We start from the raw sequence: 18923 nt of genomic DNA on the forward strand, positions 1-18923 counted from the left end.
TATCCTTCTCCGGATATAACATGTTCGAGGAATCCGACTTCCTTCAACCAAAACTCACACTTGCCGAACTTGGCATATAGTTGATGTTCTCTGAGCTTTCCAAGTACCAAACACAAATGCTCCTTATGCTCCTCTTCATTCTTCGAGTAGACCAAGATATCATCAATGAACACCACGATGAACTTATCCAAAAACTCCATAAACACCTTGTTCATCATGTTGATAAAGTAGGCGGGTGCGTTAGTTAGACCAAATGACATAACGGTATACTCATATAGCCCGTACCTTGTGGTAAAAGCTGTCTTAGGTATATCTTGCTCTCGAATCTTCAGCTGGTGGTACCCTGATCGCAGATCGATCTTGGAAAACACCTTAGCTCCTTGCAGCTGTTCAAACAAATCATTGATCATCGGCAGTGGGTACTTGTTCTTGATCTTCACTTCATTCAATCATCGATAATCAACAACCATCCTCAACGATCCATCCTTCTTCTCCACTAGAAGTACCGGTGACCCCCAAGGTGACGAGCTTGGGTGAATATAACCTTTATCCAGTAACTCCTTAATCTACTTCTTAATTTCCTCTAAATCCTTAGCGGGCATCCGATACGGTCTCTTAGATATTAGCCCTGTGCCTGGCAAAAGCTCAATCAAAAACTCGATGTCCCTATCCGGTGGCATGCCTGGCAACTCTTCTGGAAATACATCTGGGAAATCCTTCACCACTGGTACTTCCTACTGTACAACTCCTGATAAGGAATTCACTTGAGTCCTATTCGGCACATGCCTGGATACATATTTGATCCTTCTTCCTTCTGGGGTGGTAAGCAAAATCGACTTACTGGCACAGTCAATGTTCCCTCCATACTTCGATAACCAATCCATGCCTAATATCACATCCAGTCCTTGTGACTCCAATACTATTAGGTCTGAGGGAAACAGGTAGTTACCAATCCTTAATGGTAACCGATCACACCATATGCTAGCCATATACTCTGCTCCTGGCGAGGTTACTAACATGGGTGTCCTAAGGGCTTGGGTTGGCAGTTTAAACTTATCCACAAATCCTCTTGATATGTATGAATGCGATGCACCAGTATCAAAAAGAACGATTGCAGTAAATGACTTAATCATAAACTTACCTATTACTGCATCGGGTTGCGCTTCAACCTCCTCCACGCTAACGTGGTTCACTTGTCCCCTGTTGAAAGGGTTGGGCTTCTTCCCAGAGCTTCCATTGCCATTTCCATTGTTTGCTTCAGAACATTCTGTGGCATAATGTCCATTCTTCCCGCACTTGAAACAAGTAATGTGACTTAGATCCTTCTTGGCGGGCGTTGCTGGGTTGGTACGGTTTTGGCCGTTGCTTCCTCCACTACCATTTCCATTCCTGGGCCACTATGGTTGTGCGGAATCCCTCCATTGTGACTGTGACCTCCATGGTTATGTTGAAGGGGTCCTCCTGATTTTGTGGTAAAACGGGGTCTCTGCTGAGCTCCAGAATTATACTTCCCGTGTCCATACTTCCTCTTGTGGTTGTCAATCTGCTGCTGCTTCCCTTCAATCATGAGAGCACTATCTACCAACTGTTGATAGTTATTAAAAGTTGCTACCATCAACTGCATGCTCAGCTCATCATTCAATCCTTTCAGAAACTTCTCCTGCTTCGCGGCATTTGTGGCAACGTCATCTGGGGCATAACGTGCTAGCTTACTAAAGTCATCCACATACTGGCCGACGGTGCGTCCTCCTTGGCATAAGTTGCGAAACTCGCGCTTCTTCATGGCCATAGCTCCTGCTAATACATGGGCGGTGCGAAAGTCCTGTTGAAACTGGTCCCATGTAACAGTGTCGATGGCATAGGTGACAGTGTAATTCTCCCACCAAGCTGCTGCGGGTCCATCAAGCTGATGGGCGGAAAAACGCACTCTTTCCGCATCTATGCATCCTGCAGTGGTCAACTCCCTTCCAATCTTATGGAGCCAATCGTCTGCAACTATCGGCTCGGTGCTACTGGAGAACACCGGCGGGTTCAGCCTTAGAAAACGGGCTAAGTGATCAACAGGTGGTGGTGGTGGTGGGTTGTTGTTATTGTTGTTGTTCCCCTGATTCTGATTCTGTACTAGTATCTGCATCAAAGCATTCTACTGCTGGATCAACTGGGTGAGCTCCGGTGGGAATGCAAATCCATTGTCGCATCTCGGAGGCATCTGATGGGTTTAGAAAAGATGAGAAAACATAGTAGAATGGGGGCTAGGGGAAACACTACCCATATGCACATGAGACAAACACAAACATATCACTTCAATCAATTCAAACAAGAGCATATAATCGGTCTAACTATCGTTACAAAAGTGCTCGGACTATACTATATACATGGTGGAATTCTACTACTGATATGGTGGTCGACTAGAAAAATTGATCGGTGGAAGACTCCATAATATCCGCTCCAGCTTCATCAATAAAGTCATCATCGCTATCGTCAGGTCGGTGTCATCGATGATGATGTAGTTCTCCGGGCAAGTGGAATCGTCGTCTTCTCCTCCCGGCGCGGGGTCTCCCATGAATACTCCTAGCTTCCTTATCAGATCATCATTCTTCTCCACTAGCACGATGATTTCCTCCTCGTAATCGTCGTGTGTAGCCTTGAGTTCCTCTTCAAGCTCGATGATCCTGGTCATTGCCTTCTTCAGATCTATCATGCCTGTGCATCATCTGGTTCTCCTGGCGATGAATGTGCTGGTTTAACTCCTGGATGAAAGCTACAATGGACCTATCCTTCCTGGTGCTGATCATCTACCATTGCTCATCTCGGCGCCCACAAATCTGGTAGATAGTATCCTTGAGATCCTTGTGGTAAACTTCTCTAATGCGTCCCATGGTGATGTGGGCTGCCATGCTCTTGCCTAGACACCAGGTGGGTGCATCAAAGGAAAACTCTATGGGCTTAGTGACTGGCATGAACGTCCTTTCTGGAACTTGAACTTGGATCATCCAGCGCTTCTCTTCTGGTAAAGTGACGTTGTAGGTCCCAGTGAAGCTTGGTATTCCTATGTTCAGGTACTTAGTGACTTCCTTAAAGTGTCGTTCAAAGGGTGTGTCTTCATCCGGTTGTGCAAACTTGTTCCTCATGTCCGCCATCCTAAAGAGTAGAAAAGGGAGAGGAGTCAGAAATGAGAAGAGAGTAGTGATCTAGGGTTTTAGCTTAGTGGTCGTGTCCTACAGTCAGCGTGTGCTCTGATACCATCTTGTAGCGACCAGACCTCAAACAGTCCGATCTCTGTGCATCAGTGTCATCCCTGGATCGGTAATGCTGACACGCACAGTACTTGAGGATTTATAATAGAGTAGCAATCACACACTTATTACATCGAATGTCTCAAAAGAGAACTTAAAACAATAGGTATGGCTTAAGGCCATCTAAAACGATAACAGCGGAAGCCTTGGAAGATAAAGTGAGTCCATCAACTCCAACGGCATCACTGAGTGAAAGACAACAACCTATGGCTCCTTACTCGTCGTCTAAAAAGTCTACAACATGAACGTTGCAGCTCGAAACGGGTTAGCACATGGAATATGCTGGCAAGGTAACACAAGAGAATAATGAGCAGAATAAAGGCTATCACTACATGCATATTTGGCTGGTGGAGGCTGTATGGTAATATGTTTTTGTGAAAAGCCAATTTTTCCCTACAACAAAGGAATAAATTTTATTTAACTATCATGGTAGTTGTTAAACATTGAGAAGGTTCCTCCAACTCAATCCCAATTAAACATCATCATTTAACCCAATCAAATTATATTAAGAGTGATGAGATCAATCATGACAATTCAAGAACCAGATACTCAAGATGTCCATAACCGGGGACACGGCTAACCATGATTAGTTTATACACTCAGCAGAGGTTTGCGCACTTTTCCCCACAAGACTCGAATACATCCATGGTCGAAGATTCGAGACACAGTCTTTCTGAAGCATTAACCCACTACATCTGCTAGTCTACCTCTTCAAGAGCTTCACGCAACTTACTCAACTATGCTAGAGCCCATAATAGCATGTGGCTGCACACGGAAGTTTCTAGCATGAATAATCTTATGATCCCTTTGAGCCTGGGTGGCGGGCCGTAGGATGATCACACGGGTCCTCCGGGATATCCTAGGACAACACTGGGTTCTCCAAGTGCCCACAAGCAATCCACCCAGATGTGTATTCAAATTGCCACCTTAAGTTGAACCGTTAATAAACAACTCACATCTGTCATGAATACACTCAAACCCAATCCACGTCTACGAGCATAGCATAGCAATATAAGCGGCGTAGAAGTAACTCCCATGGTTTAATAATAAACAGGTGAATAGGTACTACCTCAACTACTTCCCAAAACCCACAATTTAATCAGATCCTAATCATGCAAGTGTTTGAGGATTGATCTAATGCAATAAAATTGGGTAGTAAAGAGGTATGATCAAAGTGTTACTTGCCTTGCTGATGATCCACGAAACCTAGAGACTCATAGTAGCATGCTTCGCACTCCAGTTACTCTATCGCAAATAAACAAGCATACAATAAGCACTCAACTAGAAGCACGGTTAAAACTCAAATAAGAGATCTAACCAGAAAATTCAACTTAAGAACTCCGGTTTGCAAAAAGAATCAAATCAAACGAAGCAAAGAAACTCAAACTGCGAAAGAAACAAAATCTGTTTACTAATCTGGACTAAAGTCAAATTTTACAGCAGCAAAATCTTGTTCAAGTTGGTTAAACAGAAAGAGGGCTTCGAGACGAAGATCTAGGCACTTGAATCGCCTGATTCCGATAAACGAGCGAAAAGTTATACTAGAACGAAGATTAGGGCAGAAATCACGATCGAAAATAATCGTGGACAAACCTTGGAAAAAGAAAACTGACGAACAGGCTAATGAACGAACGTTCGTTGTCTGCGGTTAATGGGTGAAACCCGTTCGTTAAAAGAATGTACGAACGGGCGTTCGCTAAATAAATAAACCGGAAAAAAATAAAACCGATCTAAAACTAGGGTTTCCGAAGAAAACCAGCGTCGGCGAACAACCTCGGCGAGGTCCGACGAGGTCGGCGGCGGCTCCGACGGCTTGCGGCGTCGGCGGCGAGGGGTACCGGCGGCGGCGTGGCGTGGAACGGGGCGGCGACGGCGCTGCGGGGAGGAGGCGATGCTGCAGTGCGGCTCGGGACGGCGTCGCGGCGGCAGGGTTCCGATGGCGGCGGCGAGTTTCGGGCGGCGCTAGGGTTTTCGGGCGGGGTGGCGCTGGCTCGGGCCTCTACAGCTTTAAAGGGCCGGCCGGGCTAGTGTCCAGGTCGGACACGGCCCGGTTAGGTCGGTTGACTTTTAAAAAATCCGCTTAGAAAAATAGAGAAAAGAAATACTAAACGGGCTCCAAAAATCCTGAAATAAATTCTCCCTGTCCTCTAAAAATCTAACGGACAAGGTGAACATTTATTTGGGTCTCTAATGCAATTTTGAAAAACGCATATTTTCCTAATTCAAATAAAATAACGATAAAAACTCTGAATAAAATCTTATTTGATGTTATTATTAAATCTCCAATATTTCTTTATTTTTGGGAAGTCATTTTATCCCCTCTCTTTTATTTTCATAAAAGGAATATTCGAAGAGAAAATAATTAAAATCAAACGATCCTCTTTTCAAAAATTTAAAAAAACTCAAATATGAAAATAACGAAATCCCAAACTCTCTCTGTTGGTCCTTGAGTTGTGTAGAATTTCTAGGATCAAGTCAAAATGCAGTAAAATATGATATGTAATGATGATCTAATGTATAACATTCCAAATTGGAAATTTGGGATGTTACAGAGGGTGATATAAAATAGTGTCATTTTACAAAATATTTTTTTTTTAGATATATGAGTTGAAATAAAAAGGAGATGATGCTGAGTTAAACAAAATTTAGAAAAGAATCTTGGGAGTCCCCTATTCCTCTTGTATCTACCAACCCTACACATGGGACATGCCCAACATCCATGTCCATCCCTCGAACGGCTACAAAGAGCGAGAGAGAGAGTAGAAGAAAGGGTGAGTGGAGGCCGTGAGGGACCGAGATACATAGGTTCACATGATAATTGTTGTTTAGTCACTCAAATATATATGTATTGTAGCGTGTAGCAATGCACGAACGTTCTACTAGTGGCCTATAGGAGATGCCAACTTCCGCCTCGCTGAACGCCTCGAAGTTGAGCGAGCGTATGGGCTGGCCCGATATGCGGGACGCCAGTGCCTCGTTTTGTTTTTGGTTTTCATTTTTTTTTTACTTTCGGTTATGCTTCCAAATATTCTAAAGATATATATTACAAAAATATATTTTACATAATGTTTTGAAAATTGTTAAAGGAGTTTACACAAATAATATATAGGCCGGTCTATGTAAGAGCGCCTTCAACGTCAGTTAATGAAATGCACATTAACAAGTTTCGCATAGAAATTGCCTATAGGAGGTCCCAACTGCCGCCTCGCTGAACGCCTCGTAGTCGACGAGCTTATAGGGCTGGCCCAATATGCGGGACGCCAGTGCCTCGTTTTTGTTTATGTTTTCTTTTTTAATTTATTTATTTTACTTTTTATTATGCTTCCAAATATTCCAAAGATATATATTACAAAAATATACTTTACATAATGTTTTAAAAAATGTTAATGATGCATTTCAAAAAATGTTAAGTGTGTATAGAAAAATGTTGACCATGTATTAAAAAATGATGAATTTTATTATAATGTACTTGAAGAGAAACTTGTCCAAAATCGCCTGAAATGGTTTGCGCATATTCAGCGCAGGTCTCCAGAAATACCAGTGCATAATGAATGGATAAAGCGTGCTGATAATATCAAGAGAGATCGGGGTAGACCGAACTTGACATGGGAGTAGTCTATAAAGAGAGATGTGAAGGGTTAGAGTATCACCAGAGAACTAGTCATGGACAAGGGTGTGTGAAAGCTTGCTATCCATGTGCCAGAATCATAAGTTGGTTGTGAGATCTTATGGGTTCACTTCTAGCCTACCCCAACTTGTTTGGAACTAAAGACTTTATTGTTGTATACAAAATGTTAATCAAGTATTTAACAAAAATTTAGCAAATACTTTAAAAATGTTAATCAAGCATATGGATTTTTTTAATGCGCATAATAAAATGTTAACCATATATTTAGAAAAATGATGAACAAGTATTTGAAAAAAGCATTGTACAAGTATTCGAAAAAATGTTAATCAAACATTTGAAAAATGTTAGAGAAGTATTTAAAAGAAAATTAATCAAGCATTTGAGAAATGTTAGACATGTATAGAAACATGTTAATCTTGTACTTTAAAATGTTATATTAAAAAAGTTAAACATGTATTAAAAAATGTTTTTGACATATACATAAATGTAGAATGAAAACAAAAACAAACATAAAGACAAAAAATGGAGAAGAAAAAAGCAAACAAATGGAGAAGAAAAATAAAACCAAACATAAACCGAAGAAGACCCTGTCAAAAAACAAAAAGAAAAACAGAAAAAGGATAAAACCAATAAAAAACTGGCTTCATCTATATCTATGTACCAATATAAAAAGACCCAAAAGAGTAGATCCAATAGATCCAAATTATCTCGGCCATCAAACCAGGTCAATCCAATGACCTACACTCCTCTAATGGCGAGCGTTCAACATGTTTAACATGCAATTAATATCATATCAAATATTGCAATAATCACAGAATTATCACACAAATAATAATATACCTAATATTCAAATACAATTAATATATTATCTAAATATTAACGTGTATTGCACGTGCGGGTTCACTATTTCACTTCAAGTAGGCAAGCGCCTAACGCTTATCACGTGCGAGACACGGGCGCAGTGGCTCGACCAGGGATCGATCCACGCTTCTTCCATTTTTATTCTCTTTTTCAATTAGCTATACGTGAACTGCTCAAAAAAGATTTAATTGTACGTGCAAATTGGCCGGCCCAATTAGTGTACACCCTTCAGCGAGAATTGCTACGGTCTCGCTTAATGCGAGAAATAGTCGGCGCGGTAGTTCAGTTTGTCTTCCTCTGTCGACACGCCAGAGCCGCGCCGGCGCCGCCAGTCCCATTGCTCACCTCCGTTCCCGCTGCGCAGACTCCACCTCATCCCTCCTACGTCTCCGCGTTAGCGCCCTCCAGAAGAAAGCATCCTCTCTCTCTCTCTCTCTCTCTCTCTCTCTCTCTCTCTCGCTGTGCCAGAGAGAGAACTAATCCAGTACGCGGCGCCGCCTATGCACGCACGTACTCTCAGCCGCCGCCGCTCAGCCGTCGCGCCGCCCCTGCCCCCTCTCCGGCACTGCGCCACCGCGGCCGCCTGCTGATCGAGCAATCGACGCATTCCCCACCGTATCGTCACTAAGCTGCTATCGACGGTGATTTCCCCAGGACCACAATCCCAACGAGTCTCATTGTCTCGCTGATTTGATCCGATTTTCTGTTTTTATAGTTATTATAGCAATAAGCTTGAAGCCTTGAATGTATGTATTTTCTTGTCAATTCATATTATAGAAGTAAATGATGAAGAGATCAAATAAACTGTTATTGTTTTTGCCATGTTCTATCTATTTTGTTGGATCATTAGGCAGAGTTCAAATCATATAACTGTTGTGTAATCGAGGGGTACTTTTTTTTTTGCTATGGTATGGGTACCTTTTTTTTTTGCAATGTTATAAGCGCTTATTTTCGGGCATGTGGATTGCTCGAATCCTGGCTATGCCACACTGGTATCCCTCACGCTGTATGTGACGTTTCTGTCAATTTGCTTTAATTGCAGTTAGAGCATGGAGGAGGATAGCAACGCGCTGATTCTTCCCTGCAAGAGGAAGAACAAAACACAAGGGATAGGCAAGGTAATGCCAAATTTATTTGGGCCCTCTTTCTTGGGTTTCCTTCTCAACCGATGTTAGGATGTGACTATGGGAGTCCTATAACCACTGAATTGCCAGGATGGCAAGAAAAGCAAGAGCAAGGAAGACCCTAAGATGAGCAAGACCCAGCTAAAAAAATGCAGAAATTGGAGGTGCGCCTCCTTACCTTGCCATTTGCCATGTAGTAGATTTTTTTTAACTAGTTAGCTTTAGTTTTTATATCAGCATTAATGCCTGCCTAATTGTTCCCAGGAGGAAAAGCAAAAGAAGGCACTGCAAGCAAAAAGCATCGAATTTTTACAGTATGCTCGTCTTATTTGGTTCTGTTTAGAGTCGTGATATTTTCTATGATGGTTTTGTGTTTTCTCTAACGACTTTGTATGAAACTGTCCCTGCATAATAGGAAGCACATGATTGCTGATAATGTATTTTCACTGCTGGATACTACGTGCTCTGTTGGACAAGTACAGTAGATCTATCTGTGACATGTGGATTGGTTACTATGTCACTGCAAAGTTATTTCTCTCATGATATTTTTATACTACAGGCTGCGACTATGAAAGAAAAATTTAGGCGTGCTGTGCAGTTCTCCAAGCATGGTTTAGACGTTCCTGAAGAACTTTTGCTATTCAAGAAACACTGTGATCGGAAAGGAGTTCCTGGAGACAGTGAAGCTGTGCCAGAAGTTTCCCCAGTGAAGTTTATTAAGGCAGCAAAACTTGATCATCCTGGCAGTGAACGAAAGAATCATGAGAAAGATTCGATGGAACCTATGATGGATCTTGGCGTGAGCATTCTGGAACAAAAAACTGAAGGGACTAATGACGATGCTGGCATTTCGGTACGCCAGATCATTCTGGGACAAAAAACCGAGGAGACTAATGATGATGCTGACATTTTGGCACATCAGCCGATTCAGTCACCCGTGCAAAATTGCTCTGCCGCAGAGATAGATTTGCAAGTAATTGGTCCACATCTCAACTATCTTCGGCATCTCCACTATTTTCGACTCATTAACTATCTAACTGATCTAAAGGCATTCTAGATTTGCCTATTTTGTAAGTGGCCGGGAATAAGAAGCTGGTGTCATGTTCTGAGTTAATTCAATCATTATCCTTTTGTTAGGATAAAGAGCTACAACAAAGTGAAGCTGCTTTACAAGAATGCTTCAATCCTCCAATTGTGGTGCCTGTGTCAAGACCACAGGAGGTTGAGAAGGCGAGGAGGGATCTCCCAATAATAATGATGGAGCAGGAAATAATGGAAGCTATCTATGAAAATTCTGTGGTAATTCTATGTGGAGAAACAGGCTGTGGTAAAACTACTCAGGTCCCTCAGGTGAGTATGCCCACACATGGTTTCTCTTAAACATTGGTTTAAACTAGGAGTTTTGATCCTATCTGCTTGTGTTAAGTAGCTGCCAACTTTTTCATTGCTCTTTAAGCTATCTGTGTTCTGTAGTTCTTATATGAAGCCGGCTTTGGCACAAGCAATCGAGCTGGTAGAAAAGGGATGATTGGGATCACCCAACCACGACGTGTTGCTGTTCTTGCCACATCCAAGAGGGTGGCTTATGAGTTAGGACTTAAGCTAGGAAAGGAGGTCGGTTTTCAAGTTAGGCATGATAAAGAAGTTGGAAGTAAATGCTCCATCAAGTTTATGACAGATGGCATTTTGCTGCGAGAGATCCAGGTTTTGTATATGTTTACTTTTCCTGGTTACTCCTACCAGTCTATTTTGTTCAATCATTCAACTTTGAGTTAAAAGTTTCTTGTTGTAATATACTGATAACTCGTTCTAAAAAAGAAAACCATGACCAGCAATGCAACAAAATGGTATATCTGACACTTTTACGGCCATAACAGCAGATGACTCAAATTTATAAATTACAATGAGGTTTAAACTTGCCTTTAGTGGTTTAGTCTGTCTCTCAGTTAGTCGTCTTCCATAATTGTATCATTATACACAGTCAGTTGTCTACCTGTAATTGTATAATTTACAGATTTTATCTATGCATCAAGTGATTTGTTCTTCTGAAATGCATGTGTTTTTTTAATTGAAGCTCCCGTTCAAAAAAATAATATTTGAAGCTGTGTCTTACGTAACAAGATTGAAACTCCTTATCACACGACTTACTGATCTTTTACAGAGTGACATTCTGTTGAAGCACTATTCCGTGATCATCTTGGATGAGGCACATGAAAGGAGTTTGAACACAGATATACTTATTGGGATGCTTTGTAGAATTATAAAGCTTCGCAAGGTTAGAATCTCAAGAACTTACCCCATTTTCCTTTTGATTAAAGCCAAAACGTGCAGGCATGGCTAACTTCTGTGCATGTCAAAGGATATATATGCAGATCAACAGAAAAAAATACGCTCTGGAAAGAACATTAAGCCAGAAGATATGATTAGTCAGCTGAAAGTGGTGCTGATGAGTGCTACCTTGCAGTTAAAGGAATTTATTTCAAACAGAAGATTGTTTGATGTGATTCCACCAACTGTAGAGATACCTGCACGGCAATTTCCAGTAACGATTCTGTTAGAGTACGTAATGGCCTAATGGCCTGGGCTGGCGGTATAGCCCGTTAGTCTTAGGGTTAATTAGAGATAAGGGTCGCTTGCTTAGGGGTCAAGTAAGCCTTGCTTGGGAGTCAAGTAAACCTCTCTATATAAAGAGAGGAGATGTATCAATCTAATCAAGCAAGAATTAAGAAGGAAATCCCTTCCATCTTGCCCGGCCGTGGGCAAAAGGCCCTGGGCCGGCCCTCTCGCGCCCTCCTTCTAGCAGCGCCATAACAATTTGGTATCAGCTAGCTTCGGTTCGATCATGTCTTCACCGCCGCCCAACCCGTCTCTTCCGCTGCCGGTCACCTCGTCGGAGGCGACCACCACGACCGTCGCCCCACTCCTGCCCGCGTTGGGATTCTCCGCTGCGCCCTCTCCCGTCGTCCTCACCCCGGAGGAGGTGTCCGGGGCGCTGCGGGACCTAACACAGGCGGTCCAGGAGATCCGCCTGTTCTTGGCCGGGTCCTACGGGCCGCACCCGGCTGCGCCGCCCATCACCGCCACCGCGCCGCCGTGGCTGCCACCGCACCAGGCGTCCCCCGCCGCGCTCGCCGGGCTGCCGCTGCAGCTGCCATCCACCGCCCCGTCCTGGCTGCCGTGGCAGCCGCCGCACCAGGCGGCCTCCGCCGGGCTACAGCAGCAGCCGCTGCAGCTGCCATCCACCACCACCACCGCCCCGTCCTGGCTGCCGTGGCAGCCGCTGCACCAGATGGCCTCCGCCGCGCTCACCGGGCCGCTGCAGCAGCTGCTATCCACCGCCACCACCGCCCCGCCCTGGCTGCAGCCACCGCTTCTGGCGACCTCCGCCGCAGCAGCCGCTGCAACTGCAGCAACCATCGCAGGTCAGCTCCGGCCCCGCATCGACCGCGCCGATGGGAGTCCCGATCCACCAGATCAAGTTCCCGCCGTCGCCATCACCGCTTCCCCAGGGCGTCCCCATCCAGCAGATCAAGTTCCCGCCGTCGCTGTCACCGCTTGCAGCTTGGATCACTACCTGCCATGTGTCGGCGGCGGTGAGGCTGCAGGCTGCTGCACGCGGCCTCCTAGCGCGTCGGCGTGTGCGGGAGTTCCGTGGTCTGCAGCTGCCGCTCCTCCCAGTTGCGCTTCGCTGCGCAAAGGACCTCGATCTCGTCCACTGCGTCGGGGATCTTGGGCATGCTATTTTCCCCACGGACAGCGCCCTCAAAGTCTGCGACATCGGCGGTTCGGGAGGCGCACCCCTCCTCGCCATTCTCCATCGACAGCCCTCCACTCTTCTATGTGCGGTGCCGACCAACAGCCGTCCGGCAGGGAGAAGGCATGGTGTCACCGACAGGAGCGCACCGCGTAGCACCACTACATTCCGCCACCGGCCGCCGCGAGGGCGCCTCTGCTGGTCGCTCTTGCGACCACTTCCAGGTGGCCATACACATGCACTCCTTTTGTCCAGATGGTGTCCATGGGATCCAGGTGGCTGTACACGTGCACGTCCGACGTGCGGATGGTATCCACTTTTTGTTAAGAGGTCCAAAATAAATCATCCCAGTCCATTTCAGGTTGAGAGTAATAAAACAAGCCGAGATGTAAAAGGCTTGTTTTTAGGTGTTAGATCTGTGTTGCGTCGAGTCATGGTTATAAGTTGGTTAGGCTGCAGCTCGAGGACAAGCTGCATGTCCAGGTGGGGTGTAGTGTTAGAGTACGTAATGGGCCTAATGGCCTGGGCTGGCGGTATAGCCCGTTAGTCTTAGGGTTAATTAGAGATAAGGGTCGCTTGCTTAGGGGTCAAGTAAGCCTTGCTTGGGAGTCAAGTAAACCTCTCTATATAAAGAGAGGAGATGTATCAATCTAATCAAGCAAGAATTAAGAAGGAAATCCCTTCCATCTTGCCCGGCCGTGGGCAAAAGGCCCTGGGCCGGCCCTCTCGCGCCCTCCTTCTAGCAGCGCCATAACAACGGCAATTTCCAGTAACGATTCACTTCACGAAGAGGACACATGATGATTATTTAGCACAGGCTTATAAAAAGGTTCTGTCAATCCACAAGAGTCTACCACCAGGTGGAATCCTTGTATTTGTTACTGGACAACGAGAAGTTGATTATTTATGTAAGAAACTGCAAAGAGCATCCAAAGGGCAAATTGGTAAGAAGCCTGAAAGGGTTGGAGATGAGTGTGGTTCAAGACCAGAAATAGATGAGAAGGAAATTTTTGAAGCATATGATATTGATAGAACTGAAGCTGAGCACCAAGAGGACATGTTTTCCTCATATGTTGAAGATGAAATGGATGATGGACTAAATGTCGATTCTTCTGATGCTGAAACAGAGAGTGAGACTGATACTGACAGCGATGAGGATTCCGCTGCACATGAGACCACAGAAGATGGACCAGTATCATCATTTTTGAAACATGCTGAGAGTTCATCTGTACTGAAGGCATCCTTTAAAGCTATATCAGGGATTTCAGGAGAATCGGAAGCTGCTGAGGAATCGAGCAATGTGACAATTGCGGAAAAGTCAAACCCTTCTAATCCTTCTTTCAGTAAACGTACAGAACCTACATCTGTTTCACACGGTAGGCTTCGTGTTTTACCACTTTATGCAATGCAACCAGCTTCGCAGCAGCTTAGAGTGTTTCGCGATATTCCTGAAGAGGAAAGATTAGTTGTTGTGGCAACTAATGTTGCAGAAACCTCTTTAACAATTCCTGGTATAACATATGTGGTCGATACTGGAAAAGAAAAGGTTAAGAACTATGATCATGCTACGGGGATGGCAAGTTATGAAGTCCAGTGGATAAGCAAGGCGTCAGCATCCCAACGTGCTGGGAGAGCTGGAAGAACTGGGCCTGGGCACTGTTACCGTCTCTACTCAGGTGCAGCATATGGTAAAGATGATTTATTTCCTGAGTTCTCTGAGCCAGAGATCAAGAAAATGCCAGTTGATGGCCTTGTGCTTATGCTCAAGTTTATGAAAATTGATAAGGTAATGCGCTTAAAAGTTATTTATCTTTTTTAATCATCTTTTATGATGTGTTGCCTTTTGTTCTAATTTTCGTGCAAATATGATAATTGCAGGTTGAAAACTTTCCTTTCCCTACGCCTCCTAACGATGAAAGTTTGGTTGAAGCTAAGCGTTGCTTGAAGACATTAGAAGCACTTGACAGCAAAGAAAAACTTACATCAATGGGAAAGGCTATGGCGCAATACCCCATGAGCCCACGACATTCGCGTCTTCTTCTGACAATAATTAAAATTTTGAAGAGCCAGCAAGGCTATGCTAGATCTAACTTCATACTGGGATATGCAACTGCTGCTGCATCAGCTTTGAGTTATGCAAATCCTTTTCTCATTCAGGGAGACACTAGTAGAGAATCAAACCAGGATGGCCCTGATCCAGAACATAAGGATCAAGATGAAAGAAGGAGACAGAAGAAGCTCAAGGCCATGGTTCGAGAGGCACGCAAAGATTTTTCCATCCCTAGTAGTGATGCTCTAACCATTTCTCATGCTTTGCGGTCATTTGAGTGTTCAAGGAACCCAGTGGAATTCTGCAGAGAGTACTCACTTCACCTCAAAACAATGGAAGAGATGTCAAAATTGAGAAAGCAGCTTCTTCGATTAATATTTCACCATAGCAAATTCTGTGATGAATTTTCTTGGAATTATGGAGGTTCTGAGGATGTTGAACAGGCCTGGAGGAGTGAAACCGACAAAAAACCAATGCTGAATGAAGAGGAACTTCTTGGGCAAGGTATATGTGCTGGGTGGGCCGATAGGGTTGCAAAGAAGATTAACACTTTTTCTGGATTGTCGAAAGAGGATCGAAAGGTTCGAGCTGGACGTTATCAATCTTGCATCCTCGATGATACAATATATCTCCACCGATCATCTTCTGTTGCCCAAACTCCACCAGAATTTGTAGTTTACTCGGAACTACTAAATACAAAGAGATTGTACATGCATGGTGTGACCAGTGTAAAGCCTGGATGGCTTTTCAAATATGCTAGTTCTCTCTGCACCTTCTCAGCGCCACTGGAAGATCCAAAACCCTATTACGAGCCTCAGAATGACCAGGTCTACTGTTATGTTAGTCCCATCTTTTCTAGACATAATTGGCAGCTTCCGCTGCACAGTTTACCCATCGAAGACCCCACCAGGCGGTTGCAGGTATTTGCATGGGCTTTGCTGAAAGGGGATGTCTTGCCATGTCTAAGGGTGGTTCAAAAGTTCTTGGCTCTGTCACCATCTGCTGTCCTTGAGCCTGCCAGCCAAAGAAGAGTTGGAGATCTTCTTAGCAGGATGAAGATGGGTGGAAAATTAAAAGACAGCCGGAGAGCATTAAGAGATGCATGGAGAGGTGATCCAGATTTTCTTTATCCTGAGATTCAGGCATGGATACAGGATAAATATCAGAGCCAGTTTGAAGCAATATGGGAACAAATGCACCAAGAAGTTTGGCTTGAGGGACATGAACTTTTCCCAAAGAGGTTCAAGAAAGTTGAGGGGTAGTCGGTTCCAACAGAAGACAGCTAGAAGCTTATTTGTCATGGAACACATCTTTCATGAGGTAACAACCTCCGCAAATCACTCGTCTAACGTTGCCCTCTACTTCCATGAAATAGGTGTGAAATAACAATGTAATGTTCTTGATACTAAACAGTAGTTGAGATAGCTTATCATGAATAAAAAGTATAACAATTAGTAGTGTTATGACCGGGCAGACTTATGCCCGTAGGAGGCCCGCCAGGCAGGCTTAGTTAGGGGCTTAGCCCACAAGTTATCTTAGTTTTATTTCACATTGTGGTTATATAAACAAGTTGTAAGACTCTTTTGAGAATTAAGCAATAAGACAATTCTATTGCCCGGCTCCCAGAGGAGCCGGAACCCTAAACCCTAGCCGCCGCCTACATCCGCCGCCGCCGCCTCATCCGCAAGGACGGCGCCCTGCCGCCGGCCGCCGCGCAATCTCCCTCGCCCTCCTCCGTCCTTCCCCTACAGGCTGCGCCCTAGACCGGGTAGAACCCTAGCTCCTACCAAGTAGGATGATATGCCATTGAACCAGTAAAACTAGGGCTGTAGCTAGTGCAGATTATAGTCTTTGATGTAAACTGAATTTGTTCGTTTCATCGCCACCATGCTGATATAGTTGTTTCTGCCCCAGCCATTGTTCTTTTTCTTTAATCATCATACATATTTCACATCGAAAGGTCAAACCAAAGGTCCCCCTCCCCCTCCCTCCGCGTTGCCCTCGCGCGGCGACCAGAGGACCAACCCTAATCCTTGCCGGTCTCAGCCCCCACCCTCCTCCCTCGCCGCCGCATGAGGGGGCGGCCTTCTTGGTCCTTCTGTTCGAACGCTCTGGCGCTGGCCGTCGCCCCGGGCCGGTCTGTGGCGCTGGAGCCAGGTGTCATGGTGGCGTGGCGGGCAGTTGCGGAGCACCGACGCTTCTGCTCCCCCCGTGGCAGGCAGCCACGTGGTGGGCACGCCTTGGTCGCCAGGGACGGCGGCGTCGAGGCCAGATCTGGGGCCAGGGTGTCAGGCGGCGCGGGCTGCAGGTTTCTGCCCCTGCCATGGCCGCGGCAAGTGGTGGTGCGACGCAGCAGCGGCTGGCCGGTGGGCGGGCTGGCTAGGATCCAGGGGCTACGACGGCAGGCAGCGCAGATGGGCTCCTCGGTGAGCTTCCTTGGCGGTTGGCGGTGGCCCTTGGGATTTCTCCTTGCCGGTGGACGGGTGTGTGTTGGTGGCCTCTCGTGGAGCTGCATCAGCCGCCGAGGTGGGGTGACACAGGGGGGTTCCGTTGGGGTGGTAGGCTGGAGGGATGGGAGGCGCCGACGAGCTCGGGCCACCTGTCGCTGGCACAGGGGTGTGCCGGTCGTGGATGCGTCCGCTCCCCCTCCTCCCCCTTTCCCCGACTCTGTGTGTGCAGGCGCTGCTCCGGCGTTGTTCGAGATGGGACGTATGCTGCGGTCTCATCGGTTGGGTCCATCCATTGGCCCAAAGCCGGTCACTTTGGTCGGTCTTGGGGGTGTCTGGAAGGCACGACGTTCGTGGGCAGAACTTGCGTCTCGGATGCGGGCAAGCAGCCATGGCCACGCGGGTGGGTGGTCGCTGGTGGTTGGCGGAGTTAGGGTGCGCCAGAGGGGTGGGAATGCCGGGGTACATCACTTGCCCAATCATTATATCTGCCGACGGCGGCAGCGGCCGTGGATGCAGCATCCTTCATGAAGGCTCCGTCGCGATGTTCTTACTCCTTCGTGATGCTTCGGGTGAAAACTCGATCTTCGGGATCGGATGGTGGCAGCTATCAGTGGTCATTCCCATCTAGGAGGCATCATCTTGGAGTCCTTGCTCCGTCGTTTTCTGTCTCACCTCTCTGTGGAGGATTGCTCGTGGTGGAGGTCTTCGTTGACTCCAAGCGGTTCTTCTTCGCTCATCTGTAGTGGCTTGGTAGTCATTGGGGTGGTGTGACGGTGCTCGGGACCTTTGTATCTTGCCTTGGATGTGTGTGTTATGTGTGATGGTGACGTGAGTTTATATCGTTGTGCTTGTGGGTCGTGCTTTATACTATATAAAGCGAGGTGAAAGCCTTTTTAGGTAACATATTTCGCATCTTTTCTGATCATTTCCTTTTTATTGCTTTATTCTTCTCTAGCAGAGCATCCACATGAGTTCGGAACTGTTTGCTTAAAATCGGGAAAAAATAGTTGACTTGAATTTGTCGTTGTATTATGCTTCCTCTGTTTAAAAAAAGTAAGTGTCTTAACTTCGTACTAACTTTAATATAAAGTTATATTAAGGTTGAGACAGATATTTTGGTACAGAGGGAGTACTTGTTTAGCGCCTAGATACATTTGTGCTTAGATAAAGTATATCTCGTAATTTGGAACAGAGGGAGTAGACTACGCCCGCTGATGTGCAGTCGTGGGCCCATGAGATATTTGACCAAGATGGGGTTTGCGGCAAACAGCAAACAGAAAGCAGTCGTCAGTTCAGTTAGATACCGAGGTCCAAAGACCGCGTTTGCTAATGGTTGCAGCAGGTTTCCCTGTGGCACTCACGGTTAGGTTCGTAACCGATTGGTCATATTTTTTGGGAGGTTCCTTTAAGATGTTTTATTTCAAGGATAGAATGGAATCTTTGATGGCTTATTTATTATCGATAGTGCAACGGGAGAAGGTTATAGCATTCATTTGTAGGGTGGTGTGATACAAATCTGTGTCAATTAATTCGGAATGGAGGGATTACATACTAAAACACGAATTACTAACATTTGATTAGACTACTATAGAGGCACTGTGTTACTGTTTTTCCAATCATTTGCTACATTCATAACATTTAACATTTTTCAAAGACAAGTTTATTTTTTTAATACATGGTCAACATTTTTCCAATACACATTTAACATTTTTGAAATACAAGTTTAACATGTTTTGAACACATGGTCAAAAACATTCTAT

The 18923-nt window shown here is 45.3% G+C and overlaps 1 pseudogene across 1 annotated transcript; it reads left to right on the plus strand.

The window, feature by feature from the left end:
- The first annotated feature begins 8097 nt into the window (after window positions 1–8097).
- Window positions 8098–16488, plus strand: LOC125512308 (ATP-dependent RNA helicase DEAH13-like; annotated as a pseudogene). Its single transcript, XR_015607907.1, has 13 exons — window positions 8098–8426; window positions 8828–8903; window positions 9000–9073; window positions 9174–9223; window positions 9325–9385; window positions 9469–9882; window positions 10047–10259; window positions 10383–10613; window positions 11071–11184; window positions 11269–11451; window position 11520; window positions 13434–14449; window positions 14542–16488. The product of XR_015607907.1 is annotated as an ATP-dependent RNA helicase DEAH13-like (transcript).
- Window positions 16489–18923: the final 2435 nt, after the last annotated feature.

Source organism: Triticum urartu, chromosome 6A, assembly GCF_056163025.1.
Source record: "Triticum urartu cultivar PI428250 chromosome 6A, HENAU_Tu73, whole genome shotgun sequence".
NCBI classification, from domain to species: Eukaryota; Viridiplantae; Streptophyta; class Magnoliopsida; order Poales; family Poaceae; genus Triticum; species Triticum urartu.